The sequence below is a fragment of the Callithrix jacchus genome, chromosome 15, assembly GCF_049354715.1.
Source record: "Callithrix jacchus isolate 240 chromosome 15, calJac240_pri, whole genome shotgun sequence".
Classification (NCBI taxonomy): domain Eukaryota; kingdom Metazoa; phylum Chordata; class Mammalia; order Primates; family Cebidae; genus Callithrix; species Callithrix jacchus.
Genome location: NC_133516.1, coordinates 38,435,098 through 38,448,553, shown reverse-complemented (window position 1 = coordinate 38,448,553; position 13,456 = coordinate 38,435,098). Strand labels below are relative to the sequence as shown.

The following is a 13,456-nucleotide window of genomic DNA, read 5'->3' as shown; positions in this document are numbered from 1 at the left end:
GGGCACTGTGTGCTGACCTAGCATTTCCAAAGAATGTCTGGTGAAAAACTGACCAAACCATTTAAGAAATGCTGCATGTTACACTTTTCCTTTTTATATTCGTGACATAGGTTAATAATAATAGAAACAGGAGCAGAAGCAGCAACAATCATACATTTGGTGTTAATTAAGTGCCGGCACTAAATTAATCACTTTTTTTTTTTAGTGTTCTTTTTAGTGTTCACTTCTCATAACAACTAAGGTTGGGACTATCATTTTTTTCCATATTAGGTAAGATGAAATGTGTTTATCAAGGGAACATTTTGCTAAGTTTATACAGCTAGTAAGAAAAGGCATTTTTTTTATGCCCCCAAATCAATCCATTTTGATTTACAAATGGGATCTTCTGCCACTTCTGCTCCAGTTGCATAGTAAAAGCACTGAGAAGGTCTGCAGTAAAAAAAACCAGTGCAGTTCTGTTCAATGCTAGGTTTTCTGAATATGGTTTTCATTGAATATATTCCATGAAGCACTTTGGGGAAAAACTGTCCTGCTAGCTGTGCAGCCAGCCTCTCCTTTCATTCTAAGATTTATAACCCCTCTCCACACCTCTGGTTCTTCCTATACAAATCCTGCCCCTCCAAAGCCAGAGCAGGAGTTACCTCTTCCACCAAGTCTTCCCTGAGCCCACTGACTATGTGGGCTCTGTGCAGTGTGTTGTGCCATACATGGGAGACAGCAGTCATGCTCTTGAATGCTGTTGGATAAAGGAGCACTCATTGAGTGCATCTCACTCCACTCTCTCTTTTCTTTGTCCCCACGGAGAATTGCTGGGGTTCTTTCTGGAACCTGAGTTGACTGCATTGGATGGCATATCTGGTTTCAGACAGGAGGCCCTGTCAAAAGATATAATTCGTCTTCTATCAAGTTAGATGCTTGCAAGTTCAAGAAAAATGAAGACAGAAATAAAAGGAGAGGGGAAAATATCTTCATCTGAACTTCTCTCACTTTCAATTCCTACTTCCTTCTTTTCCTCTCTCTCTCTATCCCCCTCCTCCCCCTCCTTCTTCTTCTTCTCCTACCTTGACTGTTTATTGAAAACCTTCTTCAAGTGAGGGTCTGTGCTGGGTGGGTGTTGGGGATATAGCAGTAAAACAGACATGATCCCTCCCCTCACCAAATTCAACGATCAGTCCTTCCTATAAGGAAGGATTTGACCACTAAGAAAAATAATTTGTATCATTTATACTAATAACTGGAAAAACCAGGTTTCAGGTGTGCTTTCCCCCCTTTTTCCTGTTGGGGTTTAAGGGGTTATCCACAGGTCAGAAAATTATATCCCTTTTTAAAGCTGCCTTATACTATTGCTGACATTTCTGGTGAAGTGTCAGAAAATTTTATGCCCAAGCAAAACTTAAAAAGCCAGAAATCGACGGTTTTGCTTTGGGTGCAAATATTTTATTGGGGATGGAAAAAAGTTGTTTTCCTTGATTTATAACTACTGCAAACATAAAGTGGGTTCTATATTTAGAAATGGTTTTGAACCCTTGAGGCGTAGCCAGGGATCGGTGCTTACACCTTTCCAATCTTGGCCTTGGTGGGACTTGCCGTGACTAATGTTTTGCTGAGCCAGCTCCGATTTATAGAACTAGGGCTTTATGCTGCATGTTGTTTTTTTCTTCAGCTTTTGCTTGAGTTGCTGCTCTGGTGCTTTATCTGTACCCTCTAGAATGGTGAAGACTGAAGGAACACAATTGGCACTGTAGTTGAAACGTTTTATATTTCAGTATGTTTCTGAGATTCCTCGGAGAAACAACAGCAGCAAAATTGAAGGATGGTCCCAGGTAGGCCTTGTAAGTCCTGGCCCAGAAAAAGGGATACCAAGTTGGTAAGAGTTAATCATTCATCTGTACTTTTCTTAAAAAAAAAAAAAAAAAAAAAAAAAAACCTTTTCTTTTCCCTGTTCCTCTCGTCCTCTTGGCTTTTGATTGGTTCTACCATGTGGATGAATATCAGATAATAGTAAATCTCTCAAGATATGTTAGCTTTTTCTGTAAATGCTGAGAAGGGGAAGGAATTTAAAAAAAATAGTTCCTTAGTATTATTATAAATCACTTTGTAGAAAAATAATATCTTATTTCCTTTATATGGCTTTTCTTATGAAATGTGAATTCTATCACTTCATTACGCACAATACTAGCTCAGGTTGTAGAGAAACCCAGCCATCCTGTGACTGGACTTTCTTCCATATTGGGTGAAGGTGCTTGGAATTTCCACACTATGCAATGTCACATTTTTGTGAAGTCTACATTTTTGGGGAACCTATGTAAAAATGAGTGGGCACTGTGTATGTTTCTCTGAGGAAAATACATCATTGTTATGTGTAACAAATGCTTTGGACATTTTTTTGCGGAGGATTTTGATTATTTTAATATTTGCTGCTCCTTCATTTTACTCTAAATTCAGAGTAATATTAAGCTAAATATGAAAAATTGAATAGAAGTCAGAAATCAGCTGATTTTACTTTGGGTACAACTATTTTATTGGGGATAGAAAAAAAGTTTTTTCCTAATTTACTGTTCCTGCAAACATAGTGGGTTTTTTAGCATTATTTTTGCATCAGAACTTTAGTTTTAGAAATTGTAGACTGGGTTTTGGGATGGAAATAAGTTTCCCCTTGAAGAGCCTCTATAATTCCTTTAATTTAAAACAAAAAAAAAAAGGAGAGAGAGGGTCTTGCTCTGTTGCCCAGACTGGAGTGTAGTGGTGTGATTGTGGCTCACTGTACCCTTGAACTCCTGGACCTAAGTGATCCTCCCTCCTCAGCCTCTCAAGCAGCTAAAATACAGGCCTACCACCATGTACAGCTAACTGAAATTATTTTTGTAGAGGTAGGGTCTCACTGTGTTGTCCAGGCTGATCTCAAACACCTGGTATGGCTCCTTTTCCAGTCCAAGAACAGTGAGACTCATATTTTAACTCCAGCTTGCAGACTGACTTTCTCATCTAGCATTTTTATAGATTGGTAGCCACATTAATATAAGCACCTCTCTTATTGGCATATACAGAGCTGTATACACAGTAATTTATGCTTTACATAACTTTTTTCAATGAAAGGTGATAAGTGTGTGATTCTCACCGTGTTTTGAAGGAATGTGCTATTTCTAATGAGATTCCACCCATAATTTTGAAGACATAATGGTGAATATTACCAATTCTTGAGACATTTTAACCTAGGATGAATGCAGGATCACACATAGAATTGCTTGGCAAATTTTTACTTTAGGTCCTGGGAAAAATCCCCTTTTCAAGTTTTGAGAACATAACCACAACCCATCTCACATGAGACCATGAAGTAACAGAATAGTCTCTCACCAGCCATTGGTGTTAGCCAAGTGGGATATTCCTGTGGCTGAACAGATCTTGATGTGATGTGTGAGTTGAAGTGTAAGAGAGTGGTTTTAAATTTAACTGCAGAGCCCTCTGCTATTTAATCATATGTCAGTTTGATGGTTCCAAGGACAGCATGATGTGTTGCTCACAGATAATTACCGTGGAGAGAATGAGTTGGTTATAATAATGAATAACTGAAGAATCTTCTGATAACCTGCGGTGAATGGGTCTTGGTGAGAAACACTCACTGGTCAATTGGCAGATAGGTGTCCTATCGCCTTGTTGAGTGTGGGTGCTCTTCTGCCACCTAAATATACAAAGCAGGGGCTTTTTAGGGATTCCTAAGCAGATAAAGAAGCACTGTTCTTGGATTTCATGTGTGTTGTCTCTCTCAGACCTATTATTACTTTATATTAATATTTCATTCACAGTCCAAGTTATTCTAGACATTCTCTATTATTAGAACATTCAGTGTATAGAATTCAATAGGCCACCTCCTAAGAAACAACATTATCTTTGCTATAGCACTTGGGACACAGTATTTCCTGTCTTTAGGCCTATCTCTATGTCTGTAAAATGGAGACAGTTATAGCTTACCTCTCATGGGCATGTGGTCGAGATGCACACTGAGGGTGAGCACAGTCCAGGCTCGCAGGAGATGCTCAATAAGTGGCAGTGATTAAACATGTGATGAAAATTTTCATGCCAAGAGTAACAGGTGAGTAGAGAGTTGATACAAGAGAGAAGCAGGCTGCCTCCATTGCTTTTCTAGTTGTAAAAAAACTGAATTGCCAGAATAAAGACTTTAGACATTTCCCTGAAGCCACTGAGAGATTTTTAAGGAAAAGGTTGAAAACAGCATCCTGCTGTATGCTTCCCCCCACCCCAGGGATATGAATAATAGACAATTGTTCAGACAGTTGTCTATGTGAACATAGACAATTCAACTTATGCTTATCAAAAGTAACCTTTATATATAAATATGTAGACTAATTCATGCAATCCTTGTTTGTCCTATATAAGGACTTATTTTAGATTTTCCTGGAAGTACAGATTCAGGATTCAGCTACTGCCTTTCTGTATTCATGTATAAAAGATCTGATGTTGAGTTTGTAGGATGGGCCAAATATTTAAGTGTGTTCCTTGAACATTTATCTCCTTTATTCATTAATTTATTCACTTTCATCAAATAGTAATGGTATGTCTGCTCTGTACCAGGCACTAGGATGTAACTAGCACTATACCCCAAAGTAGCATTATGAGAGACAGAAGCAAATCCATGGTATTTATAATATGATATCTATGCAAGTGGTATAATGTAATTCACACTGTTCTACACCTTGGCTTTTTTTTCGCCTTAGCAAACTATTTTTGAGATCCTCCCATATTTTCAAACTTTATCTTTGTTAATATGGGAGGCAGAAAATGACATTTAAGTGCAGTTTTAATTTATTTTTATTACAAGTGAAAATGGACATTTAAAAATGTGTTTATACTTCGTCATCTTCTTTTATCCATCTTTTTCTTACATATTTGTAAGAGCTTTTTATATGTTAGGTAAATTATACGTTTGTCTTTGATCTGAGTTTTAAATGCTCCCCCTGCCTATTTGTCACTTTTCTTTTGATTTGGCTAATGGTGATTTTGTTATGCAGATTTTTTTTACAAAATTATTTTACATAGTCAGATGTATTCAGTCATCTCTTTTATGTCTTCTGAATTTTGTGTCATACTTAGAAACCTCTTCCACACTACAAGACTATAAGAAAAACTGTCCTGTGATTTCTTTTAGTATTTTTACGGTTTGTGTCTTAGTCTTTTCAGGCTGCTATAACAAAGTATAAACTGGGGAGCTTCTAAACAATGGAAATTTATTTCTCAAAGTTCTGGAGAGTGGAAAGTCCAATATTAAAGGAACCAACAGATTCAGTGTCTGGTGAGTGCCTGCTTTCTGGCTCATGGACAGAACATTCTCACTGAGTAAGAACAGGTGGAAGGGGCAAATAGGCTCCATTTGACTTCTTTTATAAAGGCACTCATCCCATTCCTAGTCACTTCCCAAAAGGCCCCACCTCCTCTTATCATCACTTTGGAGGTTAGGATTTCAATGGATGAATTTTCTGGGACACAGTCTGTTAGTATTTTTATGTTCTGATTTTCTGCATTTAAGTCTTTGAACCTTTTGGAATTTATCTTAATGTAAGGTATGAAGCATGGATACAACTTTTTTTTTTCCTAGGCCAAGTAAAGTTTAAATGTCATTTTCATCATTTGCTCTTCACTGGAGCTAGAAGGGCCCAGGTTAGATTTGTCTAAGTTCATGTAGTTTCCCACTAGAAAATAGGGCACACTCTTACTTGCTTGTTCAATGTCTGTCTTTCAGTCTAGAGTAGAACTTTGATCTAGAAAGAACCTGTCTTATCCAACCAGTGCCTAAAAAATAGTAGACACTTAATAAACATTTACAGAATGAAGAAATAATGTGAGTTGCAAAGAAATGGAGTTATAAGGAGATAGAAATTTTGAGTAATTCAAAGCTGTATAAAAGGCGTTTGAAGTGGAATGTGAGTCATCGAGGCAGTGATGGAGGGGAACCAAGTCATCAGGGGATGAAAGGTGAGCCAGCTCTTCTTGCTTCATGAGACAGTAAAACAGCCCTGGGTCCAGAGTTACCTTGAACCCAGGATGGGTTTTCCGTGCCCTTCTCTGTGAGACCCAGGAGGAGTATAGTTTTCTTTTTCCTCTTGAGAAGGCTAATTTCTCAGCTTTCCTTGGGTTTAATGAGACCTACCTGCATAATTGAGACCCCTGCCTAACTGTGGCAGGATTTGTAGGAACAAGTGTGGAAAATATGGCCAGAGCTAAGAACAGAGAGATCTTGGCCAGGCTGTGTTTTAGATGCTTTGGGATCACTAGGTAGCCCTACCCAATAGGCAAATTTGAATGAAAATTGAAATTTGGCAAAGAGGCATTACCCATGGTGCAGGGTAACAAATTCTATATGAATGTCATGGACATTCAGAGGAGAGAGGAGTTGGGAAATTTCTATGAGTGTTGTGGTATTGCACTATGCTGGAAAAGCAGAAAAGATTTTACCAGATGTAGAACTAGATGGGGAGCCTGAGCCATGGCAAAAGAGGCGGGAAGATAGAAGTCATGCTCAGAAGAAGTGGGGCTGTCTATAGCTTAGGCTCTGCAGTAGGGGCAAGAGGGGCAAAAAGGGCTGGTCAGGACAGGGGAAAGCCTTGAGTGCTGAGCTAATAGATTTTGAACTTTTTGAGCCTGGGATGCAAATAGTGAGGAGTATCTTCTGGAAGGATCAATCCTGAACCATCTCTGTGCTGGAGGGATAGGCAGTAGCTCAAGCCAGAAGCAACGATGATGAAGAAGCAGAAATATATTTAGGGGATGTAGGGATAACTAATGAAGTTTTTTAGAAGACAAAAGCACAAAAACCATCAGCCTGTATCTCTATCCTCCTTGTTTCCAGAAGAGCAAGGCCATGTTTCCACAAGAGCCAGCAGCACAGGATAAACAAATAAACAGAAAAAAAACCTAGCTACTATGAGAGTAGGAAGAAAATAAAGGCATGATGTGCTGTTATTGCTGTTGCTATTATTGCAGCAGAATAAGAACAAAGTTTGTTGAGCACTTATTTACCATTAGCCTTTGTCTTATGCATTCTGCAAAGTTTAATTCGTGTTTTCTTTATAGCAGCTCCAAGACAGTAGGTGCTGTTACTCAGTCCCATTTCTGAGATCAGGAAACAAAGTCTCAATGAAGTTAAGTAACTTGTCCACTCCTATACAGCTATTAAATAGTGGAGCCAGGATTCAAACTCAGCCATTTCAGCTCCAGAGCCAGAATCTTAAACACTGTGTCTGATTCCAAAGGAAGGGTTTTTGTGCTAGTATAAATTGGTTTGGCTCAAGCACTCCTGGGACCATAGGGACCACTTTTTAATGTGCTTCTTTTGGGGTGGAAAGCTATGTCTATAATACAAAGGATTCCAGGCGTTGATGAAAACCTCTTATAATGGAAGTTGAGAAGCTGTTTGTGTTGGCAGTTCTAGCAGGCTTTTTTGAGCTGCTTGTCCTAGTCTTTGCCCTCTCTTGAGCCGGAATGTGAAATTCCTCCTTTTGAAGTAAGTTTGAGTGGGCCTGGTGAGTGGGCCTCCATGGAGGCAGTGGCTTTGTAGACTGGAGACAGTCAGCTCTGGATGCGCTTCAAGGATCATGGACGGCAGAGATGGGGGAAGACCTCGGTCATCCATCCTTCTGCCTGCTTAAGATGGTTCCCGGTGGGGAATTCTGGGGAAGCAGCCAAGAGAAAAGATGTATTTCCAGGAGGGGTTTTCTGCTTGTTCCAGGAATCATTTTTGGGACAGTTCTTTATGGCCCCACACAGTGTGATCAGAGAACTGCAGCAGCTTGAAAGCTGAAAAGAAATGAAGGCCTTTGTTTTGATATATGATGGTTTTCCTTTTGGAAAACAACTCTCTAAAGGAGAGATGGACTTCTCTGTAGCACGGTATCTGCATCTGCCTTGATCTTGTCTGATACAAGTGGGAGTGCTGGTAGCACATAACAAAGACAAGGGCTGAGAACTCAAACCGTGCATCAGCCCTTGTCCAGGCAGTAATCACACTGGAATTGCTCTTTCCTCATCTTTATGTCAGGTCAGAGGGTATGTATCAAGCCATCAAGTTGTAGGGTCTTCCTCCTACAGAGATTAGGCATTTCTTTTTTCCTTCAACTTTTAAACTTTAAACTTTTAAGCTTCAATGACTTTGTCTATAGACTACCTTATAGAGAGGATCTGTGTGGGCTTCTTAGTTCTCCTAGCTGCTGGACAGAGTGGGATTTCTTTCCTTGTTTTGTTTTTTGGTTTGTTTGGTTTATCTTCTCATCTCTCATAGACATTTTACTTTTGTATAGTTTTCTAAAATTAAAATGTTTGTGTAGAGGGACTAACTAAACTTCCCTACATTTTAAATGCTATTTGGAGGCTGATTTTATCATACGATCAACTAAGTTTTGTAAAGTTTATAAAAACACATAATACCTTTCTGAAACCCTATATTAACCCTATATTTCTAATGTAATTTAGGGGAAAGATAATCCTAAGTGCCTTTCTTGAAAACTGTGCTGTCATTTGTTAGGCAGTTTTCATGGGCCAGAGTCTGTGCAAAACGCTGATGTGCGAGAATTTTTCTAATCCCAACAACCCTGCAGGAAGGGTAGTGTAATTTGCAATGGGCATATGAGTAAACTGAGGCTTAGTGAGGTTATTGGTAATCTGCTCAAGGTGATTCTGGATTTGAACCTAGGTTATTTCAGAGGCAAAGAATGTGGGAACAGACAAATAGACACGCGTGGATACTCCCTTGTATACCATCATAAAAACAATTTTTAAAAATTTATTATTAAGGCAGTGGGGAACAGGATTGTGTTTTGAAAGATGTCTACCTCTTACTTTCCACACAACCAAAATTGGACTCATCACCATTTCTTTCACCCATTTTCTCACTACTCTATATATTTGGCACTTAGGTATAGAAGTGGTACAACATTCATCTGCTTATCTAAGATAGGAAACTCCAAGTGGCCTGTAGCTCATTCCTCACTGTATGTAATCCAACAGATTCCATTTCTTTCCTTTTGTTTCCCCACTCTCAATGCTGCTGTCCCAATTGGTAATTTGGACAATTGCAGTAACCTCCAGAGAATCACTCTGTCCGGCTCCTCTACTCTAGATAAAATAAGTGAGGCAACACCCTATGCCTAGAGGCCCCTGTTGTCTCCTCCTCACAGGTTGGGCAGAATATCCAACTACACCTCCTGGTTTTATAAACTCTTCATAGTCTGGCCGTGAGTTGCTTTCAAGTCTCATCTTAAACCCTATGTACATATGATGTCACTTCACCCCCTCATTTCCCATTCAGTGTTTGCCTTCACCCAATTGTTTCTCATTGTTTACAATTGACAGATCATTCCCATCTCTCTACATTGGAGCATAGTTTTCCCATTGCCTAAATGACCTTTTCCTTCTATATACCTGCAAACCTCTATACATCCTTGAAGTTCAAATTTAATGTTACTTTCTAATTCCTCTCAAAAGATAATAGTTCACCTGATCTACTATAAAGACACGTGGACACATATGTTTACTGCAGCACTATTTACAATAGCAAAGACTTGGAACCAACCCAAATGCCCATCAGTGAAAAACTGGAAAAATGTGGCACATATACATCATGGAATACAATGCAGCTATAAAAAAGAATGAGTTCATGTCCTTTGCAGGGACATGGATGAAGCTGGAAACCATCATTCTCAGCAAACTAACACAGAACAAAAAATCAAACACTGCTGTTCTCACTCATAAGTGGGAGCTGAACAATGAGAACACATGGACACAGGGAGGGGAACATCACACACTGGGGCCTGTTGGGGGATTGGTGAAAAGGGGAGGGAGAGCATGAGGACAAATACCTAATGCATGTAGGACTTAAAACCTCGATGACTGGTTGATAGGTGCAGCAAACCACCATAGCACATGTGTGCCTATGTAACAAACCTGCACATTCTGCACATGTATCCTGGAACAGAAAGTAAAATTTAAAAAAATCACCCACAAAAAAGCATTTTGTTACCATTTCCCAGCTCCATGTTTCTCCCTTCCATTAAATTTTGAATGGTCTAATGATAAAGATGATAACCTCTTTGTTTTTGTGTTCTTAATGCCTAACCCATGGTTTGTGTTTTATAAATATTTGTTGGATGACTAGATGGATGGATGGATGTAAGAATGGATGGAATGATAGGTACATTGGCATCAGGGAAGTCAACTAGGAACTATTTCAATGTCTGAACAATGACAACAAAATCATGAGCTGAGCTAGTATCAATAAGAATTAAGAGGAGCTAACTATTTTGATAGATATTTTAAATTACAATAGCAGAGCACAGTAATCTATTGTGTGTGATGTGCTAGGAATACGGAGGACTCACTCCTCTTTGACTTTCATTCTTGGGTGGCTTTGATGAAGGTAAAGGGTACAGAAGAAGAAGGGTGATTTTTGGCTATGAGAAGGCAATAGTTGAAATTTTAATTTCAATATATTGAGATATATATAGGATATCCATGATTGTTCAATAGACATTCAAAAATTTGAGGAAGGTACAGATCCTTGCTCCTCCATCACCCAGAGGGTGATTTCAGTTCCCACCTGGCATTCCTTCTTTCAGCTCTACTGTTTCTCTCCAGACCCTTCTCCATGCCCCAATCTATACATTACTGACATGGAAAGATGTCGAAGACATATTGTAAAATGTATGGTATTATCCATTATATTTTTAAAGGAGGTGTGTCTATGCTTGCATTATGCTGAAAAATTTCTAGAATGATTGACAGAAAACCCTTAACAGTGGAAGTGGTTATTGGGGAAGATGGAGGGGCAATATAACTTTTAAAAATAAACCTCTTTGTACCATCTAATTTTTTTATTACTAGCATTGTAATTTTTTAATTAAGATATATTCAAATACCATAAAATTCACCCTTTTAACATATATAATTAAGTGGTTTTTGGTATATTCACAAGGTTGTGCAACCATCACCACCATCTAATTCTAGAATTAAAATTTAATCATCCCAGAAAGAAACCCCGTACTCATTAGCAATCACTCCCTACTTCCTCATTTATTCCCTCTTTCCCCCAGCCTCTGGCAACCACTCGTCTATAATATTTCCTGTTTCTAAGAGTTTGAGTATTTGAGACAGTTTATTTAATTGGGATTATATATTATGTGGTTTTGTGTGACTGGCTTCTTTTAGTTAGCATAATGTGTTTGAGTTCCACCCATGTTATAGCATGTATCAGTACTTCTTTCCTTTTTACTGATAATATTCCATTGTGTAGGTAAACCACATTTTGTTTATCTATTCATCAGTTGATTGACTTTTGTTTCCAGTTTTTAGCTGATACAAAAAATATTGCTATGGACATATGTGGGCAAATTGTTGTTTGTATCTATATTTTCACTTCTCCTGGCTGTATACTATAAGTGGAATTGCTGTGTCCTATGGTAACTCTATGTTTAGCTTGTTGAGGAACTGCCAAATTGTTTTCCAAAGTGGGTGTGCCATTTTACATTCCCACTAGCAATAAATAATCATTCCAAATTCTCCACATTCTCACCAACATTATTTTTCATTTTGACCATAGCCATCCTATTGGGTATAAAGTGGTATCCCATTGTGGTTTTGATTTACATTTTTCTAATGACTAGTGAGGTTGAACATCTATTCATGGTCTTATTGGCCATTTATATATCTTATTTGGAGAAATGTCTATTCAAATCCTGTGCCCAGATTTAATTAGGTTATTTGTCTTTTTATTGTTGAGTTGTGGTATTTATATATTATAGATACTAGACCCTTATTAAATATATGACTCTTAGTTTTTCTTGTATATTAGCAATTTTACTGTTACTAATTATTACTAATATTAATAATGGGATTACTACTAATTATTACTAATGGCATTACTACTAATCTGATTAGTGGTAATGGGATTACTGCTAATTATTACATTAGTAATATTACTAATTAGTAATTATTATTATTTGATATGTCCTACTAAAAACCCTGTTCAATACACAATAGTTAATCTTTTTAATAAGTTGGAAGGGGGATAGTTTAAAAAAATTATGCTCTCATAGAAAGTAAGTGGATTTGTGATTGGTATTATTAAAATTAAATATGTTGTTTGCAAATAAATTACTAGTTGACAGCTTTATATTGACACTGCTTATTTAATAGCTCAATGAGGTACTATTAGGGGCAGTTTGCCAAAACTTTAAAGTGTAATCTTGACCCCAAACATATATGCTCCTGCAACACACATGCAGCCATTTATATGAAATAAATGCTTCCTCTCTTTTGGTGATGTCTTAGCTGCCTTTGAAATGGACCCTTACTTTGAATATTCACTTAGTTTTCATGTCTACCAGTGTGACTGAACTTCAAAATTTGAGCTACTTCCAACCAAATAATTTGCCCATTTAAATGCTCAGGGTATGGCCTCATTTTATAGTGCCATAAAATGAAATTTAAAAAGCCTCTCCAGAGAGCAGTGATTACCATTTTTTTCTTTAGTTGTTAGCCAAGCTAATAAATATTCCTAGCAGTTCTGTCATCGTATGTCTTATAAAACTAGATCTAATGATCAAACCTTAGAGAAGATCCCAAGCACTATAGCCTTCTGTATGACTCTAGAGTAAGAAGTGATTGATACACCTGATTATTAGACCTTTGGGTTTTCGGACTAAACACACAACCCCAAGAGGGTTGTATGGAGGTGTCCTTGCAAAGGTTGGCTTACTGCCGGTCAACTGGCTGCTTAGGGAAGTGAAGGTAGAACTGTGTGGCCCTGTGATGCTGTGTGTTCCTCAGGTGTCACTGCAGAGACACTTGGCTGGGACTGGAGATGGTCATACTGGCTTCTCTTCGTGTATATACAATGGTGAGGGGTCTATGTGTGTGTGTGTGTATGTACAAAATTTCTGACCAGTGATTTTCCAGTCTTCCAGCTTTTCTGGCTCTCTAGCATACCATCTTGGGTTCTATAACACATGATCTCTCTTTCCAAAACTATCCATTAAAGCTTGGGACCTTTCTCAAATTTTTGACAGCCAGTAATTCATAAAGGAAAAATGAATTAACTCCATTTTACCTTTATATTTCTCCTTTAGGTCAGGAGGGTTGTTTGGAAGTGATTGCTGCAGGCTGTTAAGACAGCTACTTAGCTTTCAGGGCTGGCAAGAGAAGGATGAAAAGTAATGAGTTAACCTGCTAAGAATTTGGCCATTTTAATCATTCGAGTCTGGGTATACTTTGTCTCCATTTATACTGAGTGGGGAAACAGTTATCTTGATAAGCAAGGATTTATCTCACCCTCACCTCTCAGTGGCTGCCTGGATTCTGAGTAGAATAGACCCCTTTATGTAGCAAGGGGAATGGGCATGCTTTGTATGAGTAAGAAAAAGAAAAAAGCCATTGGTATTTTTTTAAAGTTCTT

General features: G+C 38.1%; 1 protein-coding gene across 50 annotated transcripts in view; it reads left to right on the top strand.

Annotated features, from left to right (window-relative positions):
* The window catches only part of ERC2 (ELKS/RAB6-interacting/CAST family member 2), a 973,896-nt gene that overhangs the window by 498,152 nt on the left and 462,288 nt on the right, over positions 1–13,456 (top strand). The gene's annotated exons all lie outside the window — the stretch shown is intronic.